The following is a 22447-nucleotide window of genomic DNA, read 5'->3' on the forward strand; positions in this document are numbered from 1 at the left end:
ATTTTGAATAAATACTTAAACCATTGATAATTGTGACACCTTGGATGTGGTTTTGCTAGTTGTGTGTGAGTGAGGCACAGTGAAGTGATTTCACACCCTGTACCATATCCCACAGACCCTGTTACTCTGAAGTTTGCCAACCATTCATCCCATCTGACTGTCCAACTGAGTGTAAAGAGACTGGAAAACAAGACCTACTGAAACACACACACATGCACGCACGCACGCACGCACGCACGCACGCACGCACACACAGACAGACAAGTAACAATGAAGAAATAAACTCACGGTGAATGTGATAATGCCTTTTCCACTACGTTCCCATCATCTCCCAACAGTCTCTTCTTCGGCGTGATTGCTGAGGTGTGGGCAAATTGATGCTCCTACCCTCAATCAGAGCTTATTTCTGCACTCTTAGACAGTACATTTTCTTTCTATTTAAGGATGTAATGTAATGTACATGTAAAACATGTAACACTGACAGTATTTGGGACCCACAGCTGGGTCCACTGTTAATTCAGGAGTTTCATTTGAAGAGTAAAAAACAATAAAAAGCAATAAAAACTACCCTCAAACCACAACACCTGCAGTAAAGTGGACTTATTTGCTATAGAATTGCACAACTTCAGAAGTGGACCGTGTTCTTATCTGCTGTCGGAGACGTTTGGCTTCTTTGGAGATGAAAGGTTTCCTCCTGACAGCAGCGATATGTCGCCTCCATCTGTAAACCTGTGTGTAACCTGCACATCTGCTGGTCTTCCTGATTGTGTTCTTCTATCTGTACACCAGGTAATGATGCTCAGGCTACAGGCAGAGCAGCTCAGAGGAGAAGGTGTTGTGGCAGTGTTGCCCCAGCTACTATTCAAACTGATTTGCTGGCTAAAGAAACACTGCATCCTGCTTATCAGAAAGAATTTGCATTTATCAACTTCCAGTTTTCCATCTGTAACTATCCGAGACATAACAACTCCAATAGTTTCCATGACAACAGCTGACCTCCGCAATGTCAAGTAAGTTTAAATTGTATGAAGTACAGACAATTGTGGACACGTAGACGCGGGCAGCCTGACCTCTGAACAAAGGTGAATATGCTCGTAACCCTGAGCACAGCTTGATGATGGGATCATTTATTATTAGATCTAGTTAGATGGATGCAGAGTGAATCTTTCATTCAGCCTCTGGCTTGGCAGAAACCTGCTGTTTTACACATATGCTAGTTTCTACACATGATGAATCTGTTGCTGCAGAAAAGCTGCACCCACGCTGCTGACCACCTCGCTCACCTCCACTCAGCAGGCTGCACACCACAGCATGACAACACGTGTTGTGGACGCTCATGAGGCACGTGTGCGTGGGAAGAACTGGAAGTGCTTTCAGCTGAACTGTCATCCCGTGGTTGGACTATGTAGCTCTGACTGACAGAAGGAAGCAGGTTTGTGTCCTATAGGCTCTGTGATGAAGTCGCGTCTACCTTCTGTCCATGTGTGAACTTCTAACTCAGGACGTCCTGAGGTATCCTTGTAAGTGCCTAAACCACTTTGTCATGCTGCTCAGAGAACATTGAATATAATAGCAAACATGTCTGATTGGATCCTATGACAGATCCAGGAGAAGGCCTGCATCACTCAAATCTCTTAACTGCAGCTGCTCTAGACTTGAGGAGGCTCCAGGTCTGAGTCCTCCTGAGCTACACGTGTCCAGGGTAGCTGATGGTGACCAGTATTATGAAGAAAACAAGGACAACATCTTTGCATCATATTGTCCTTCATGTGTGCAGTAGATCCTGCAGCCTTTTGTCTGCTATTAATTGTCGTCTCTGCTCAAGCACAGCTCGCTTTTGCCTGATTGGTAGAAGACGATCATGTGATTGTATATTGTTTACTATATCTACTGCCCACCTTGAATATATGAACCTGCTCGCTTTCAAGGTTTCTGCACGTTGTCACGTGCTCCTCAACGTTGACCTTACCGAACCCCTTGGTGTAGATCTGAGGCTACAAGTCTTCCTCAGATGAAGGCTGACACTTGATTTAGCTAATCAGGCTCTAGCAGCTGGTGTGATGGGGGAAAAACAAATCAATTAAAATCTCTGCTAGCACACAAACTCTGTTACTGGAACCTCTGGTGTTTTAACCAGCTGGTGGATTCTATTGTGTTTGCATCTGAACCGTGCTCGGTTCGCCATCATGTAAGTCATTTCCTCTCGGAGGAACCGCCATCTGCTGGTGATAAAACACCAGTCTTTGGAGGGTCCGCACTTTGGAGCAGAGCTAACTAGATTGTCTCGACAGTCATGTGTTTCTTCCCACACACCTCCAGAGAGACACTTCGTCCCACTCAAATAGAAGTTCAGTCTTGGAGGCATAAGTGTTTCCAGTTCTCATTCTTCTCTTTCTTATTGGAATTTTTATCATTATTTCATTTCAGATGTTCTGATTAACTTACAAACCACAACTATCCTTTCGAACATCTGCTCCTGTTTTTCCCTCTCTTTCTTGTGGTTGATCCTCATCGTCCAGACACCTCGTACTTGTGGCAGCTCTTCATTTTTTATTTTAGATGACACGACATGACACTTGCTATGGTTACTGAAACAGTCTTGTGTTGGTCTTTGGACCAAGCAGTGGACTTCAGTCTGTGGCCCCAGCAAGACCACCTCAGAAGGCTCAGACATCTTTGCTGTACATCACTCCATGAGGTGGTCCCTCCAGTCTACATGTTACTATTAAAGTTGCTCCCAAAGGTGTAAACAGGTGAACACAAAGACTCTCTGAGGAGACAAAGAGGACTAGAGAAGGAACTGTTGTATTGACCCCTTTGGCTAGTTTAATAATGGTTGGTTGGGTGGGAGGAGGGGAAAGGTACTGAGGAAGAGCCTGGACCTGGAGGTCAGCTTTAAGTAAACAGCATTACACCATAAGAAGGCCCATAAAAATAAATGGGTTCAGCGTAGCTATGAACATCTGGATAGCCACCAGGTCAGGATGGATGGATGCTTTACTACCAAAGCATCTCATTTACAAATATGTGTGAGTCAATGACAGGATGAGACAAGGCTGACACTGACCTCCGGTTTAGAGGCCAACAGGAAGTTACAGTCAGAGAAAAAAGTCATCCAGTCATTTCGCACAACAAACACAAAGTTCAGATAACATGTCAGCTGTCGCTCTTCTTCTGTCCAAACAAGACAAGACCGTTCAGCTTTGACCCTCCTTCTTAAAATGTGGACCTATTGGTCGTTCTCACATTCAAACTCAATTATGACCCCCACCCAGTTTTCATGCTGCCAAGTACGCCCCAAATTTGCAGGAAGTCTACCTGCTCTGCCCATTTTGTTACCTATAAATCAGGCATGATGTGTGTGGACTAGGGACAGTTATGTATCCTGGAGGTGATTACAGACCCGCCTCCTCCTGCCTGAAGGCCCTCTGACCATGGCAACTTTGATCGACTCAGGATCTGATGTCAACATTATCGATGCGGATGAAGCCCTGCAGCTTGGGCTTGGATGGGAGCTCTTACCACGGTCCGCTCAAGCTTAGACTTCAGATGGACATGTCCTCGGTACAGTTACGCATTGGACCTCTCCAGTTTGACTTCTGATCTCTGGGAATCATGAAATTCTTCTGTACTCTTTATCGGAACATGAAAAAAGGCCATGGATTCATTTATTAACGATTCACTGGCTGCGGGTCTCATCCATCCCTCTTCTTCTCCTGCAGGGCAGGATTTTTCTGCGTCAGTAAGGACAGGAGCCTGAGGCCTTGTATCGTCTACTGTGATTTTAACTGCATTACCATCAAAAATCGGCACCCCCCTCCCTCTAATCTAGTCTGTTTTTGAACTGCTCCAGGAATCCACCATCTTCACTAAACTAGACCTACACAACACCTACCATCTGCTCCGCACCAGAGTAGAGTGGACAGCTTTCAACACACTAGGGGCACTGCAAATACCTTGTCATGTACTTGGGCCTCACCAATGCTCCAGCTAGCTTCTAAGCCCTGATTAATGATGTTTTCTTCTTCTAAAGATAGAAGACCAACACTCACCCCTCACTTCCCCTTCTTTGGCAGGAGGGTGATGACGGCTCTGCTACAGGACAAAGGCAGGGAACTGGTGGCAAGGCTCTCATTGAATACCTCCAGGATGTCTTGAGAGAGAATGTGCAGAAGATATGTAGAAGATGACAGAAGGCCTTGCTTTGATGGACTATCCGCCATCGATGAATGGCGCCTTTTAGCCCTGCAATGTCTGTAGGGCCAGGTGCAGCTCCTGTGCTGTCAACGGGTGCTCCAGCCGGTGGCTGTTCTCCTTGGAGACCAAAATCATTTTCATAAAGTGAGGTGTAGAGTTGGACAACTCTTCCTGATCTACCCTGCGTTAAAATGGTTAAGACTCCTAGAGAAGAGGATCCCCACCCCAGCGCTGAGGGCAGGCTTTAAAACACCCTCCCCGTCCTGCACCAATCAGACTCATCACAAAAAAATCATCACAGCGAGTTTCCTGTTTCCTGTAAAAACATGACATTGATCTTTTTAAATTCATTGTTTCAAACACTAAAACTCTTTTTTTCTCCTCTCTTCCTCCATTTATGTTTAAATTCCCCAATATAAAAAGTGAGAGATGAAAACAGAGTTATAAAACAATGATGAGACTAAAAAAAGCAGATTAAAAGGTGCATTTCCTAACACCATTAACAGATTTCCCTACTAACTTTAAGAATCCTTTTTTTTCCATTCTAAAAACCTCCTGATCAGTAAAACCTGCCTCAGCCTTGTTTTTTTATGTGGTGTCTGGCTGAGGGATAATGTTCATTATTGACTCCTTTCATGTTCCTTGTTTCTTGTAAATAGGTTTTACCCTCGGCTCTGGTGAGTTGGTCAGCAAAGGCTGCTCTCCTGAGCCTGGCGGAGCCAATTAGGCTCCCTGCGGACACATCTTTATCATATGACCCATTTCACCACAGCCAAAACACTTCATGTGCTCTGATGAAGCGAACAGGACAAAATCAAAGTCCTCCACCCGGACTCTTAAACATACATTCAGATCCTCATTGCAGTTATTGAGGATCATGTAAAGCTGCTGGTGATGGGACACAATGTGCTTCAGTTGTGGAGATTTATATCCAGACATGACTTTTCTCAGAGGAGATGAAACCATGTCTGGATAAATCCCTGCACAGAAACTCATCCGTGATGAACAGGGTGCATGTTGGACAAGGTAACTTTGGTGGCCGGTTGGCTCAGAGATAACAGCACCTTGAACCTTCCACTGACACCGGCCTCCACCAGCCAGTTCACTTGCTACACCTTCTCCGCAAACAAAATCACATCCCTGTTCATCCGGGCAGCTAACTTCACAGACCCATGTCCAATCACCTACCCCACAGTCAGGACAACCTCCTCCATGGCGTACAAAGACCTAGCCAGATGAACCAGCCAGATTAACTCTGGCTGGTTACACGCAAAAAATACCGACAACTAAACTAATAAACTCACACAAGACACCACCAACACGTAAATAAACTATCCTGACAAGGACATTAATGAGAAAATCACCTAAACAGGTTGAACATTTCTCAAATGAGAATGCTCTAAGCTCACAGCACGCTCCTCAAAGAGAGAGCGATAGAGAGAGAAGGGGGGCACCCAGGGTCCAGACAAAAGAGAGGGACAATAGAGACAATAGATTTCACTTTGAAATGGGAAGTTTGTCACACCTAAATCAGGAGTGTTGGTGTGTATGATGAGTATCTACAGGATGTAGATACTCAAAGGTTGGTTTCGGCTGGAATGGTGGCAATGAAACAGCCGGTGGATGAAGAGGGGGAGGATGTCAGGGTTTTGGGGTTGTGTCGGTCATTGTGCTGTAGGGGGTGGTGTGGGGCACAATTGGTTGCAGCTGGCACTGCTGGCAGGCACACCTGTAGGCAATTTACATTGGGCTGCCTATTTAAGCAGGTGGCGCCTGCCTGTCAGGGCCAGGGTGTCTGTTTGTGTTGTGTGGCTGTTCTGTTAGTCTTGTCAGTGTGTCTGTTGGTCTCTAGGCTGTCTGTTTGTCTTCCTTCGTCGTGTGAGGGTGTTTGTTCGGGTTCCCTCGTCGTGTGTTGGATCTGCGGTCCTGGAGGACTGCTTCTGTTTCTGAGTTCTCTGCAGTCCTGGAGGACTGCTTCTGTTCCGAGTTCTCTGCGGTCCTGGAGGACTGCTGTTCCTGTTCCCGAGTTTCCTGTTGCCCTGGAGGGCCACTTTTGTTCCCGAGTTTCCTGTTGCCCTGGAGGGCCACTTCTGTTCCCGAGTTTCCTGTTGCCCTGGAGGGCCGCTTCTGTTCCCGAGTTTCCTGTTGCCCTGGAGGGCCGCTTCTGTTCCCGAGTTTCCTGTGGCCCTGGAGGGCCGCTTCTGTTCCCGAGTTTCCTGTGGCCCTGGAGGGCCGCTTCTGTTCCCGAGTTTCCTGTGGCCCTGGAGGCCGCTTCTGTTCCCTGTGCTTGGATGAGTTCTCTGTGGTCCTGGAGGACTGCTTCTGTTCCGAGTTCTCTGCGGTCCTGGAGGACTGCTTCTGTTCCGAGTTCTCTGCGGTCCTGGAGGACTGCTTCTGTTCCGAGTTCTCTGCGGTCCTGGAGGACTGCTTCTGTTCCGAGTTCTCTGCGGTCCTGGAGGACTGCTTCTGTTCCGAGTTCTCTGCGGTCCTGGAGGACTGCTTCTGTTCCGAGTTCTCTGCGGTCCTGGAGGACTGCTTCTGTTCCCGAGTTTCCGGTGGCCCTGGAGGGCCGCTTCTGTTCCCTGTGCTCGGCTGTCCTGGAGGGCCGCTTCTGTTCCCTGTGCTCGGCTGTCCTGGAGGGCCGCTTCTGTTCCCTGTGCTCGGCTGTCCTGGAGGACTGCTTCGGTTCCCGAGTTTCCGGTGGCCCTGGAGGGCCGCTTCTGTTCCCTGTGCTCGGCTGTCCTGGAGGGCTGCCTGCGTCTTCCTTGTGTTGCTCCCCTTCCCCCGTAAATAAAACCTTGTGACTATTTTACTACTGTGTCCTGGCCTGCATTCGGGTCCTGTTCACCCCCCTCCGTGACAGAGGAGGGTTGACAGGAGAAAATGAAATTCCAGATGATGGTGTCTCTACACAGAAAAGACCCCATGTCACAACTACATAAGGAGAAGTTGGCCAAGCTGCAGGCCCTTAAGGTTCGGTCCCATGGCACCATTATGAAAAAGATCAAAACAAAAGATCACATTTCCAAAGATGAAAGATGGCTCAAGAAAGACAGCAAGACCTAGACCAGTTGGTCCTCCTGTGAAGGACACATTAATGTTGCACTTTGATGAAGATGAAGCACCGGAAGATGCTGAAGACAGAACAGATGTTTCTGATGACACCATATGCTCCTAAATATTCCATCTTTCCTTTCTCTCTCACCATTTTAGCAGATCTGTTGTTTGCCCGTGTGTGATAATATTCTTGTCATTAAAATGCAAATAGGTTTCAGGGACTATATTAACATTTACATTACTTCAGAGCTTCCAGATGACCTGAGAAGATTCAGGGCAACTTCCTGCATAACTTTGCATGATAATTAGAAGAAACATTGATTTATTTTACCTGTTTAAATAAGCTCTTATAGAAACAAGCTGTGATAACTTCCTCTTGTTTGTCCATACATGTACTATAAAACTGAATTCTGGGTTTTTACTCTTTTCACTGGCTGACTTCATCTACACATGATCAGGAGAACAAAGAGTTGGATCCTCAACGCTGACATCTGAATTTGCTCTCAGAAGGTTTGAAAGGAGTTTTTCACACGGTAACACAGCCTGAGTTGAACAGGCGAGCTGTTAAAGGCTTCCTCCATTAATGAAACAGATTAATAATGCATCAGAATCGCAAGATTTCCTGTAGGTACCTGCTTTGGTGCCATCAATGATCCAGCTTCATATCTGCGAGTCGTTAATGCTTAAAAGTGCTCTGTCGATTAGTGTTCCCAGCACCTGACTAGAGGTGCTGACTTCCTGTATGGATGGAGAGCCAGGGTCACGCAGCCTAAAACACACACAGATAACCTGTTCAATGACCATTGGGGTCAACTGTTGGTTGAATCTCTTCCTCCCTGCAGATGAAGTTCCTCCTCAGCTAGTTCTGGAGATTTGCCACCAATGTCAATAAAGGACTTTTAAAAAAAAAATAATTTAACTGCAGCCTTATAAGCCTGATTTAATCATGTTAAAGTTATGTGGATGGCTTTTGCAGACAGGATGGCTTATCATGACCAGGATCCTGGCTCCGCCTCTGGCAGAGGAGCAGCGGTAGCTGGTTTCATCTGCTTTATGGAGCCGTTTGTTCTCTGCTGGGTCGAAGCGACTGTCTCTGTGACGCTCACTAAAGTAAATCTCAGTAAAGACTCTGTTAGAATGAAACGCTGCCCTCTTTTCGCCGGAGGTACTTTCATTATCTTTTATTTATAAGCAGCAAAAGAAACGGAGCCTAACAGCGATAATAACAGCAGAGCAATGCAGGAGCGGTGGCGGCGCCGAGGATTTGTGCAGAGGAAGGTCAAAGGGATTTAGGGCCGTGAAAATGAAATGTTTTTATTTCCACAATCCAGATCAATGCCGTTTGTCTTGGCCTCAAAAATAAACAAGACAAAACAAAACGTGATTGCTCCGTCACGCACGAGCGGGCGTACGACGCTACAGCGGAGCAGTGTGTACCGGTATAGAGACGAGGCCTTTGGGATGGATGCTGTTGTACAACACCAAAAAATTGGGCTCCACCTCTGAAAAGTGCCAATTGGTCACAACGAGATGTGTTCTCAACAGTGCAGCCCTGATGGCGATACGATTAGGTTGTGCTAATGTTAAAAAGCACATCTGTGTAAATGGTTTACCTTTGAAGAAATCCTGTAGTGCCCAGTAAAACCAGTTTCAGGCTGTGACTACACTTGACCCAGGTCAGAGCTGCTTCCTGTTTCTTTTGGCTGGCCCTAAACAGAACAGCTAATATAGTAACTTCCTCTCTGTTCTTCAGCGTGCTGTAGTTAAAACCCCATCAACGCTCCACACTGATTCCTTCTCCGACGTGCCCACCTTTGGTCCTCTACGCTGCACCTACCATAAATCAACACTGGCAACAAATAACATTACAATCACCTGGTAATGGATTGTACCTTTCACTAGGGGTATGTGCGATCCATTAAAATTCAATTTAGCCCCCACACTTATTTCTCCAAACAAGTAAAAGTGCCAGTCATCATTTTGAGACTCAGGCACTTCTGGGCTCCCTGAGATTGATGAGAAGAGAGATTAACACTTCATTTTCAACGCCACTGGAGATAGCCAGACCTTAACGAGATAAATGGACTGGAAAGAGAGTCAAAAGGAAGGAGGGAAAAGTGCAAAGATCCAGGAAATACTCGGGCTGTTTGAGGCCCTGCAGGCAAGAGAGAATATAGGAAGCAAACCGGAACGTGGTTTACAAGAACGTCAACCTGGCTGACATCCACCACTAACTGGTCTAAGTGGGTTTCTGGAGAAGGAAAAAAATCCAACTTTAAATGTGAATTTATACTGACACTGAAGCTCAGTCAGGTGGAACAGTTGTTGCCCGTCTTAGCTCTCTACTGTAGCATCATGTCTGTTTAATTGAGTCCAGATGTGTTGGTGACCTCAGCGAGATGACATCATCCTATCACTTTGATGTTACAGCCTTACTGGTTTTCATTATCTAAAATTCTGGAATTCTTTTTATATTCCCAAGGCATCCTTCACTCACGTGAAGAAGCAGGTGATTAGCAGGAGATGCAGCGTTGAAACGACAGTAAATTAAAGGTCTAACTGCTGGGAGTAAGATGAGGTGGGGGTGCTCAATGGGGGGTTAAGTGAGGGTGTCACCACTCAAACACCCTCTTTCATCTCACAGCAGCATTAATTAATTCAGCCTGTACACCCCACCCCCCAACACACACACACACACACACACACACACACACACACACACACACACGCAGAGTTAATGAGGCAGATCAAAAATCACAACCTGCTGGTTGTTTGTTCTGTCTGTGTGGACTGATCCACTGGTTATACTGGGACATATTCAGAGTGTAGCAACTTTGTTAGACCAGGGCATTTTTTACTTGCCTGGCTCTGGTGCAGAACTGTTGTCCAATAGGCCCCTCCCCATCTGTCAGTCAACCGGTTCATGGATTTATTATGTGTTTGAGTTTTTTTAGAGGTATTGTACAGATTGCTCTACTCACTTGCCACCTCTTTAGACTATCCTTTACTGTTCCTTCTCTGAACACAACCACTCAAACACAACCATTCTTCTCTTTTGTATTAACACCCCCCCACCCCCCTTTAGAATTCTGACCAATCACTCAATGGTTCTGAGACACCAGATGGGATAAAACATCTGTCTAGATGATGTGATGAGGAGAAGCTGAACTCCCAAACCAGGGCTGTCCTGGGAGCCAGAACACATTCCAGCTTCTTGAAGAGTATGTTAGATTCAGAGCCCAGGGGGTTATTTGAAGATTGATGTTTGGGTTCTAACTGTCCACCTGGGAAAGGGTTCAGTGTACAACTTTGCTGAGCATTTTTCCATCAGTTTGTCTTAGTCACCTCTGTATTCTGAAACTTCTGCCAACGGCAGGAAGTCTAAATGGAAATGTTGACCTCTTCCATTAGTATATCTCTCTGACCCTGAGGAAGGTTCTCAGCAGGGCACTGGGCAGCATTGGATGGACCCTAGCTGCAGATCCAGTACAGAGATGTCGCTGCAGTCAGGAGGAGATCACAAATGGGCAGACATGACTATACCAGTTAGTTTGGACTAAGGTTGGCCCAGACCAAAAAGAGGTCCAGACTAATGCCAGGTTTCCACTGAGGACCTTGGTTCTACTGTACCCTGCTCTGCTCTACTTTTTGTACATTTCCACTGAGAAAAAGTAATTTCACCGGGGTATCGAGTGGTACTTTTTTGGTACCTGCTCCTTCGAAGGTCTGAAAAAGCAGTACAGTTTTTTCAGACACTAAAAACATAGATGTAGGCACTTTGCAGACACTGCAATGCTCTGATTGGCCAGATGATTGATGTTACTGATGAGTGATGCGAGAAACAACTTTCACAAACCCCAAACCCACCATTGGGAAAACCCCAGAACAATGATGGTGTATATTTCTTAATCTTGCAAAATAAATAACAAATGCGAGGTAAGCTGACACTCTGGTAAAACAATACCTAACAATGAAAGATAGTCTGAACTATCAGTCTAAAGGTTAATCCAGTCTAAGATTAGTCTTACTCTTAAAGCCTTTAGTTCCTGCAGATGTGTTGAGTTCTGACACCAGTGTGTTTTTTGGCAACAATGTATGTAGTTTTTGCTACTAAAGCTAATCTGGCAAATCTCAGAGTCAGGCTGTGTGTGTGTTTGTGAGTGTGTGTGTGTGTGTGTGTGTGTGTGTGTGTGTGTGTCTACGCTGCATTAAATTTCCACTGCATGTGATGCAACATTCTATCACCTGGTTTTTATTTTTAGCTGCACATCTCAATGGACAAAACCTTCATATCTTCAGCTATAGTCTGAATCATTCTTTAATTCTTTGTCAGCTTCAGGCTTCGATTTGTTTTCTGCTCTCATCTCTTCTTTGCTCCCGTGCGTTCACTTCAGGGACTTATGACCTGATTTCATAGGTAACCTATTTGGATGTTCTCCCATCACCACCACGTTCCTGTATGATGCCCGTTTACACTTCTTTATTCTTCTCCTTCTGAATTCAGCAGCTGTGCAAGTCTGAACCTCTGGCCACTGTGTACGACTGGTTTAGGATCTTCACAGAATGCTACAAAGACCTGCTTAGCTGATGACTAGCAATAACTGACAGTGTGTTATCGTGTTCCACCTGAAAGATGAGCTGTCTTTCACATGCAGACGTTTGTAAAAGTTTGTGTTGTTTGAAGAAAAGCCCAGAGTGGGGAAGGCTTCACTGCCTGGTTGGCTTTAGCTATCGTTTTTGGATATGATGATGCACAGACTGTGGTTTATTGAAGTGTTCACTAGAATGTAATTTAAACACTTTTGGTGTGTCTGTTTTTGTCAGCATCAGTCTCTCTTCATGATCTTCTTCCAGAAGGCAGCATTCCACACATAGGTGGAATATGTCTTTTTACTCATCAGAGGGTGTGACTGTGTGGAGAGAGAGAGCAGGGCTGCACATGCACTCAATCATTTTTATCAGAAGGCAGCTCTGTGTTGTGGATCATCATTAGGCACTCTAATAGCTACACCCCAGTCACACTAATCCCCATAAGCATTTGCAAAGACCGGTATTATGTGAAGCTGCACATTTATACTGGCTGTTGGCTGCCATCCCCTGGAGCCTCTCACCTCGGGTACAGGCAGCCGGTTGCGAGGGGGTATCGACCCAAATCAATTACAGGCCTATTTACTTAATGAGCTCGGTCAACGTGTGTGTCTCTCAGGCCACCCACGTAGCGAGCCACTGACGACACAAGAGAAGCAGAGCTCCTGCTTTGTCTGCGTATGTCTGTCAGGAACCAACTAATCTGGAACATCTTGAATCCCTATTTGTCTCAGATCCCATTGGGCCTGAAAAGCTTCTGAGATCAAGACCTGAGTTCAGGAAGATGTTCTGCTAAATATTGGAGTGCTGGGGTCAAAGGATGGATTCTGTGTTAGTGCAGATCTTAAACCAGACTTGAAGTGGAAGTCTGGTTGGTTCAGGTCTTTCTTTACTTGTGGAAAAGTGAAGAAAAGGTGGAGACCGTGCTGGTGGACATTCCTGTGAGTGTCTGTAGTGACGGACATGGATGTACTGTAGATGCGGTTGTTGGCGTGAACCAGGGTTTCTTGGTGGGAACCCAGACAGATGAGCATCCTTAATTTATCCCTCTTCAGCCACAATACACTGCAGCACACAAGATGAACATTCCTGTGAAATGCGCATCCAAGTCTGATGTGTAACTGTAAAGCAACACTTTCAACTGCAGCTCCAGGTCATTCTGTTTGGGTGACATTATAAAAAGGTAGAATTTACATATTTCTAGACGAGTCATTTCCACAAAGGAATAGAGAACTTTAGAGCTTAAACTGCTGCCTTTCTTCACCCTGAGGCATTCACCAGCGTTAGATTCCTGCTCACTAATAGCTGCATCGACATTAGCAGCAGCAGCGGGTTACAAACACAGTCCCCAAAAATGGCTGCTAAGATAGCTATCAGCGCTTACGGGGATGATGAGGAAGCACCATCCAGGAGAAGGAGAAACTGCAACATTTCAGCAGTGATGAGAGGGAAAAAGGGATTAGAGGAAGGATGAGAAACAGAGGAAGAGGCGGGAGCACTGAGTAAGCACTAAATGGTGTGGATAATTGAGTTGGAGGTGGCAATTTAATGAGGTGAGTCACAGAGCGATCACGGGGAGGCCGAGACTCCCCAGGAGGCCGTCCCAGCAAGTCCGGCAAACATGCTGCTAATGAGAGGATTCACGCGGGAAGAAGGCGTGGAGCGAGCATTACAAATAGGGATGGATGCTCAGCCACAGCGCTCTCATACTCAGGAGCCACCTCACTGTTCAGCACAGTCTTAAATATAGATGTCCAAACCCCCTGCTGGTGGGCTGCAGCATTACTCACTGATATTCTGTATTGTCTGATTTCAGGGAATACTGCAGATTTTGGAGTAAATATAGAAAAGACTTGTTTGAGGCCAGGCTGGTTATCAGTTCTGTGACGCCAAGGCTGGCTATCAGTTCTGTAAAATGGTGATCATCAAAGCAATCCCAGGATCAAAGCGCAACATTTTGTCATCTAGCTTAAACAAGTCTTACCTGCACAGAAGAGCAGCATGAAAGAGGAGAGGAGAGAAAATGTATTAGAATGTAAAGCACAACCTCCTTCACAGATTCCAAAACTGGACGCTGCTGGTTCATCCATTACAGGAAATAATGTCATTCTCACAGGGCTCCGCTTAAACTGCAGCGTATTTTAAGAACCGGGCAGCAACAACATGATCTGTCATGTTTCACACTCGAAAGAATAACAAAAGAAGAATAAGCAAACACTGATGCCACGAGAACCTGAACCCCCACCAGGGTCTTATCCGATTAGCATGTGTAAATGTAAGCATACAGGATTTGAAGGGCTCACGTTGAAGAGGTTAATCGTGGTTCCAGAAGAGCAAAGAGAGCTCAGGTCCTGAGCTTGGTCAGACACACTGCTCTGCATTTACTCTCATATGTGAGCTCCGCGGGGGACCCAGGAGGACCTGGAGGGTTTACCTAAATGTAGAAAGGTGGCATTCTTAAGTCCTCATCTGGATCCTCCAACCCTCCGAACCTGCTGCGATCACACTTGCTGCAGCTACAATTGTGTTGCTAACAATGCTAAAGATTTAAAATGACCAACTGAGTTCCAAACTGTCACACTGCTGGTGCTTTGTGTGTGTGTGTGTGTGTGGGGGGGGGGGGCTCAGAAAGAAGGTAATTAATGTCATCCTACAGTTACACATCCTGCAGGTCTACATGGGAGATAAACTGAGCCATTCTTATTTTACCCAGGCTCTCTGCCCCCCCATAACAGAGGGAGGATAATGGGTGAGGAACAGAAAGATGAAGATGAAGCTGGTCATTGCTACCACAGCGGGCTGCTTTGGTCCTCACAGTGACACTAATTATTTCGGTGTCAGGTTTGTCCTGGCTCATAATGGATGGCATAATTATTTTAAACTGGGCAACATCAGCGGGGGCAGCTGAGCACAGATGAAGAGGCCAACAGACGTTTTTTGTCATTTTCGAACCAGCCAGTGTTTGCATGTTAGTGTGTGTGAGTGGGGGTGTTATTCTGCGTTAGTGGGTGTGTATTAGTGAGTGTGTGTTAGTGTGTGTGTAGGGGCTGCTGAGGAAAGTACATATCTCTGCTTGAAACAGAATTGATGGTGAGGTTTAAGCTCACAGCAGGGGGTGGAGCTACATCAGCCCCCCCCTTATTGACCAGTGTGGAGACGTGAAAAATAGGAGCAAAGAGTGCCAATGGTTGCCGTCACCATGATGACCTTGGGTTTAGTTGTTGACAGGCACTTCTTTTAGTTCGACTTGTGTTGGGTTTTGAAAAGAAAAACATTTAGCACAAAAAAGACATCAAAGCAGAGCCGAGTGATGAGTTGTGTCTTTAAAGCTGGCATCTGCAGGTTGCTCGGCAACGTCCTCATTAGTTGAAGGTGTTCTCTTAATCACACCTCAGCCCAGAAGAGAAGAGTGGAGCCGATGCTGGAAGAAAAGTTTATTGACAAAGCACTCAGCGCCTCTAGCGTGTTCCTGATGGTGGAACATAAAGATTAATCAAAATTAAAGGTGCTGGATGTCAAAGTGTTCTTCTCTTGGCCTTGTTTTGACTGTTGCATGCCTTTCCGATAGAAGCACCTGCTAAAGCATCCTGATTGTTATCCTGTATAGGTGTATTCTCTTCAGTTTATGGTTCAGAGGAACTTGGAGGTCTATGGGATGTGCTGAAGCTCCAGGTGTTTGGATGTGGTCATGGGGGAAAGTTTTGTGTTCTTCCTCTTCAGCCCAAAGTTTACTGTAAAAGCAGTTTCTTTGAGAACTGATTACGGGCGCAGTTTCATTTGCTCTGTCGTCCTCTGTGGTGGAACGTTCCACAGCAGAGCTCTTATTGCGCTGCAGGAGGGTGCTGGCCACAGCACCTCAATGATTTCTTCTTATTGCTCCTCTCATGATGGCATTTCCCATTTTGTCAGTTCAGCTTTTTGCTCCGTCTGATTTCTGAGGCTGATTATTCGGCATCGGCTGCCTCTGATTTGATGAGGGAGCCAACAGAGTTATTGCTTCCCTCAGTCACAGTTATTGCTCTCATAGAGCACCCGATACCAAGGAGGAGGGGAGAAGAGGAGAGGGAAGAAGAGGGGAGGGCAGAGGAGGAGAGGGGAGGGGATGGGGGAGAGGAGAGGAGAGGAGAGGAGAGGAGAGGAGAGGAGAGGAGAGGAGAGGAGAGGAGAGGAAGGGAGGAGCGGAGGAGAGGGGAAGGGAGGAGAGGGGAAGGGAGGAGGAGAGGAGAGGAAGGGAGGAGAGGGGAGGAGAGGAGAGGACAGGAGAGGGGGAAAGTAGGGCAGCATCAGGACCTGAGGACTTGGAGGGTGGCCTCAGGGATAACACAACAGGGCAGCAGGGCTTTGCAGAGGGAACACAGCAAATATGAAGCCTGTGTGTGTGTGTGTGTGTGTTGTGTGTGTGTGTGTTGTGTGTGTGTGTGTGTGTGTGTGTGTGTGTGTCCACATTCACCTTTCAGAATAAACTAACCATCTTTGTGTGATGGCTGGAAGGCCACACCCATCTGCTGCCAGTCACTGTTTAAACATTAATATATAATAACTGCGGGAAACACAGTTTGGTTTTGTACTCATTTTTAACTCTTTTTTAGATGTGAGGACCTGGCTCCAATACCCTCAGCTTTAATACATTAAATAAGAAGAGCTTAGGGCAGAAGATGTTCAAAGATATTCAAAACTAGCATCTGGGTCTCTGGATAACTCATATCATATCAAGACTAGAAAAATGTTTCCTGGATAGAAATCACAGCTTTTGACTGCAGCATCTTCACTCAGTGTCACACTTCTGTGACTGTCTATAGGTGTAATCACATTGACCAGTGTTACTTTGGCACAGTTGGCAGACTGAAAATTGAACCTACAGCTCCACTCAGCAATAAAAGAGGGTAGCAGGAACGGTCCTAGTGGTGTTTTGTGAGTGAGCTGACAGCACAGGTGTCATACAAAAGGTCATGTGACATCTGCCAGCTCAAATGCATGAGATGTTCTTCAGCATTGTTTTAAATGTTTCTATGGAAACAGAAAACAAGATGCAGCCAGTCTAGCTGTCACTTTCTTTGCTCCAATTCCTCACTCTCCATTAGGTCTCCAGCCCCGACCAAAAGAGCTAATGAGGCTAAGCTAGTGCTTCCTTCTGTGTGAATGGAGCCCACTGCAGTGTTAAAACAGATGGTGCTGTTTGTCCGCTCGTAACACATAATAAAAGACATGAGTCAACCATTAATTGGAGGCTGCCCCACTGAATAAGACCAGTTCATTTGCTGAGAGCGTTACAGGTACGACACATGAACTCCTCGCCAAACCTTGTGGATTCATGAGCTGGCAGGGGTATGAGTGAGGAGTGGTAGAGGAGTGCAGAGGAAGAAATACAGATCTCTGCTGACTTTGTGGGGTGTATATGTATGCGTGTGTGAGTGTGTTTGGAGCAGTTCAGCTGTTTAATTCATGCAGTCCCCTTCAAAGCCTCAAGGAGAAGCTGTAATTTATTCTCTGAAGCATTACTGCTACTGGCTGCGCGTGCGCGCACACACATACACACACACACACACACACACACACACACACACACGTGCTCAACAAGGCGGAGTGTTTCTTTAAGTGGCTCTACATTAATTAGTCGTTCTGAGGTCTCCACCTCTCAGGAGGCTCTGGGCCTCCACCAGAAACCCTTGTCCTGTCACCCTCCCACAATGCACCTGTGCCAGTATTTACCCAGCCTTTGTTAATTATAGGGGGCAACGCTGCAGTGCTGACCTCTGGCGTTGGATTTAACATCCTCCTATATGAATACATGTTACACAACAACAGACAGGGTGCACTATAGTGACGACAGGGTGGGCAGCAGAGTGTGTGTCTGTGTGTGGCGGGGATTAATCAAGGAGTGGTCCTGCTGCTAATTGACTAAGAGGTGTGAAGAGAAAACTGCTTGAGTCTGATGGGGAGCAGAGGAGTGTAGAAACTGTTTTCAGAAGCATTTTAATTCCATTTTATTTACAGGAAGTGACACATGACATCTGACCTCCACTGCTGCCATAAAAGTCTAATTCTGATCAAGCCGGCTCAACAAGACCTGCAGGAGAGGAGGACTCTCATTCAGAACACACCTGAGGACCCCAGAAATCCAAATCCTTCTGCTGAAGGTCAGTCTGCAGATTAGATTGGTTTCATCAGTATTGGCCAACCCCATCGAGGTCGCCACCATCCTCAGGTCTGAGCCAGGAATCCACCTGGATCAATTCCTTCATTCTGGAAATCTGGATTAAGACTGTCTAATGTGAAGAGTATGACCCAGGCCTCTGCCATGCATTCCTGACCCTTGACCTTTACCCCCAAATGTGGGGGACTATAAAACAAGTCCTCCTTTAGCCAACAGAACAGAATGTCTGCAAACGCGCTCTGACTTCCCAGCATCCTTGGTAACATGTATTGGTATCATGAAGGGAACTGCAGGTCCAAATGTCTCCAGGAAGAAGAACATCTCTGACTGGTAGTTCCCAACATGCTTTGCTGCTTCTTCATTCAATTCTTAATCTCTAATTTTAATGTGTTTTGACTGCTTTTAGAGGTGTTTAGTGTTGGATAAACACGGATCCGGACTATAGGATGAGATGGCTTCTCCTCTGGTTGGACAGAGTAAGAGGAGAATAAATCCATTACTCTCAAACAAAAGCTGAGGTCATAGCTGCTTCTGAAATCCATCATGATGGTGCTGCTGAAGTACAGGGAAGGAAATGGCGGTGGAGGAGTGAGTTCATCTCTCAGAGTAAACTGTTTTGATTCAAAGGTTGCACAATGATTGGGACTACAGCAAAGGGCAGCGGGTGCTCTGACTCAGCCTGAGGGTTAATGATGAGTTCAGTGCTGCTGCAATGAGATGGCAGGCCGCTGTCGCCGCCCCGAGCTAATTAAAGATGCACAGTGAGGAGATAAGTGTGCAAAAATGCAGCAGGAACACAGATAACTCACATCCTCACACATCAGGTTTACTTGTGGGATTGAACCAGCAGTGGCCCAAACTAGTTAGTCCTCTGGTGAAATCCCGAGTCAGAACATGACTATGATCAGAAATTAGAAGAAAATGATAACTTTGTGGGGGCTGCACCTAATTAAGATAATGGCAGAAGAAGTGATGGAAAAAAGAATTCACTCTGGGCGAGGCTGTATCTGAGTCCTCCCTCCTCACCTCCTCCCTCATTTCTCCCTCCTCCTTCCTCACTCCTCCCTCTTCACCTCCTCCTTCCTCAACTCTGCTGGATAATTACTGTTACCCGAGTCTAGCTCGTCCCTCCACCTGCTGTAGAAAACATAAATGAAGTTTGCATCCAGGCCTTCTCTGTCTAGCAGCTAGCAGCTGTCCCTCAGGTTTGACCCAGTTTGGCCAGAATGTGGTGGTGGCACTTTGTTCAGACGTACCACGAGGAGCATTAACCTGGAGGAATTTCAACACTGCACTATTTTAATTAGCTCTGCTCTTCACATTCCCTCCCTCCTGCTTACATATCTACTCTCTATTAGCCAATTAGCATCCAGTACTCTGTGTGTGTGTGTGTGTGTGTGTGTGTTATATATGTTCCACTCTCTCCTGTGTTTAGAGGGGAAGGAGAGGGCAGGAGGTGTGTTGATGATCACCATTGAGCTGGACACAACTAGAAGCACCAGACTGACCCAGGAGGGAAGGAGGAGCAGGGTGAAATAGCCCAGCAGACACATAGGCACAGGTAAGACACATGAGGGTAATCAAGCTTCAGGCAGAAACAGACAGGTTCAACAGACACTGTTCACACGAAAGAGTCCAGAATTTGAGCTGACCTGATGGTTTTATCTTACCTCTGAATAAAAGAAGTGGTTTGACTGATACTCAGGGACAGGAGTGTGGACCTCCACCCCCCCACTTCCCAGCCCATCTGAATACACGTACATGTCAAAACCTGCAGCTCTTCAGCTGCTCTGTTTGTCCAGCTCCAGACAGATCCACCACAAATCATCTCTGAGAGGAGAGTACAGCTGGATAAAGCAGCAGAACATGTCTGCTCAGGGTCTTCAGGGAACAGAGGTTAAAGGTTAAGGAAGAGCGATGCTGCTAATGAGACACCAAACTACCCCCCCCCCCCCCTTCTTGGGGCACTTCAGAGATGTGGTGCAGTAGCACCTCGTGTGGTTGCTACACAGTGCTGATGCTTTCTTGAGTTCAGCCTGCTCGCCATAAAAAGGGACCCTAAGCAAAAACTTCTGGGATAAATAATAAGAAGTGCAGATGTCAACATGGTCAACGGACAATAATACCTCCAATGATAACTATCATATCCTAAATAGAATAATTTCCACTTTTCACCAGGACAATTTAATTCCCTTCTGGCTGCCCTACTGAGGTCAACACAGGTGAAATCTGTCCAATCACAGAGCAGAAGACAGAATCTGCTGCTCGGCTTTGGCTTCCTCTTGTGGCTTGGTCACAAACAGACTGGTTCAATAAGAAGCATTAAACATGCTTCAGTAGGGCAGCAGGGTTGGTGGGGGCAACATGGCTGAACTGCTGATTTTCATTCAACAGCACACCAACGTGACCTTTTCTTGTTTCAAGGGTGGAGCTGCGATCTTCCTCGTTAGGCGAGGATATTATGGAGAAGGTCACCGTTGCACACTCAGAAAGTTTACCACCAGAGCAGAGGAAATCCATTACTGCCTGATTACGGTGCCGGGTCACCTCTGTCGTCCTCCATGCTAACATTTTCACTACATGTTGCTGTCTGATTTTGAACTCTTCCTTGAGGTTTCAACCCCTCCTTTCTCACTCTCAGAATCACCCGGATTCGCCCTTGCAGCTGCTTATCCCTGCCACCCTGATGACCGTGCTGTTGTGACAGGTCTGGGGTGAAGCCTCATGCTCTGGGTGTAGCCTGGCCAGGCCCCAGGGGCCCCACAGCAGGGTCCAGGGCAGCTTAGCAGTATTACAGGTCTCCACTGGAGTCTTTTAGAACAGCTGGTACTCCAGATTGGACACCTCCCAGGGTTAGAAGTACAGCCAGACCCTCCAGTATCAGGCAACAGGAAATGGTGACGAAAGGACTGATTTACCTGATAAATTGGCTAATTTTTAGTGCCCGAAACAATGGCGTTTATATGTTGGTCCATCTAAACTGGCTGCAGGCAACCGATGGGGCCCATGACCCTTAACAACTTAACCGTTCCAAGGTTCTTCTTCATCAAACTTCTCAAGGTCTGAAGAACTGAGTTGCAAACACCAACTGTTAGCATCTTTTGTCTGTTTTTCAAGCTAACAAAAAGGATAAGAATGACGAGCGTTGCTACCTGATGCGGCACATTCACACCTGCAAGTGTGCACCAGCATGCTGCTGTCACCTGTAACTGTAGTGAGGGCAGCAGAAGGTCACTTTTAAAAAGGTTTCTCGCAGCCAAACTCATGGCCATCACACTGCCGGTCTGGGTCAACATTTCAAAGGAATTAGGATCAGTTACTACAGTCACCGACACTGACGTGATTCCAGAACAAACAACATCAGGATGAGCTGTGTTTGCACAAATATCTCAGACACGTCAACTCATCCGGATTTACAGCGCTGCACTCTGAGGCTCCCGGCCTAAATGGGTTCTTTGTTACAGTAAATGTTTACGCAGATCTTAAAAGGTTCTGTTAAGTCCATTCGGGATCAATAAAATCCATATGGCACACTTGTAAAAGACAAATGCTGGCACCTAATGGCTGGGCCAGAAAAAGCCCTTCAGATAAGATGCATAAATAAGCCGTTGCAGAATTCAAAGGAGGCAAATGTTTCTGGAGTCTGATGGCACCTTGAAGACCACCAGAGATAAGCTGCAGGCAGCTGAATTCTGTGTAGTTCTGATTGACTATAATTTGTTCTTTTGATCAGTTTGTCCTTTTCAGCATGGCCACAAAAAGACATTCAAGCAGCTCAATGTTGCCAGACTGAAGGTCTTATCAGCAGAGGAGTGCACTCATTACCTGCTTTATTTATAGATGACGTCCCTGCTTAATGGCTTTTTATTCTGCTGCTGCTCTAGGCAGCTTCAGGTTCTGGTACTGGGTTCAGGCTGCTGTTTCTGCCTTCAAGTGGGGAGTGAAGAGACTTTTTTGTCATTTTGGAGAAAAGATGCAAGACAACCCACTGGGGTTAGGGGGTGGGGGTGTTGTGTTCGGGGCATCAAAAGGTATCAAAGGAGGTGTGATATCAAAGCGATTTATGTGAACAGCTGCAGGAGACTGATTGTGAGATTTTCCGGCCCCATCGCCCGCAGAAATCCCAGCAGCTTCTGGACTTCTGCCTCAGGGCTGCACGTGCCGAGCATCTGCATGGAGCCGAGTGCCGCTAGCGTTAGCCTTTGAAACCCAAACCCAACATAGATCCACTTTAATATGGCTCCATTGATGCGTGGTTGTTTCTCTGATCACCTGATGCTTGTTGATGAAGACAAGACTGAATCATGAAGAGCAGATGTAGCTCTTCTCACACCACCGGGCTGCTATCAGACAGTAGATGAAGACACCCAGCAAGGCGGAGGGGTTAAGGGTTACCGTATTTTCACGACCATAAGGCGCACTGTAATAAAAGGCGCAGTCTCAGTTACAGGT

At 46.4% G+C, this 22447-nt stretch overlaps 1 protein-coding gene across 3 annotated transcripts in view; it reads right to left on the minus strand.

Annotated features, from left to right (window-relative positions):
• Window positions 1-22447, minus strand: part of LOC130524339 (receptor-type tyrosine-protein phosphatase gamma-like) — a 129866-nt gene that overhangs the window by 62194 nt on the left and 45225 nt on the right. The gene's annotated exons all lie outside the window — the stretch shown is intronic.

This window comes from Takifugu flavidus, chromosome 4, assembly GCF_003711565.1.
Source record: "Takifugu flavidus isolate HTHZ2018 chromosome 4, ASM371156v2, whole genome shotgun sequence".
NCBI lineage: Eukaryota > Metazoa > Chordata > Actinopteri > Tetraodontiformes > Tetraodontidae > Takifugu > Takifugu flavidus.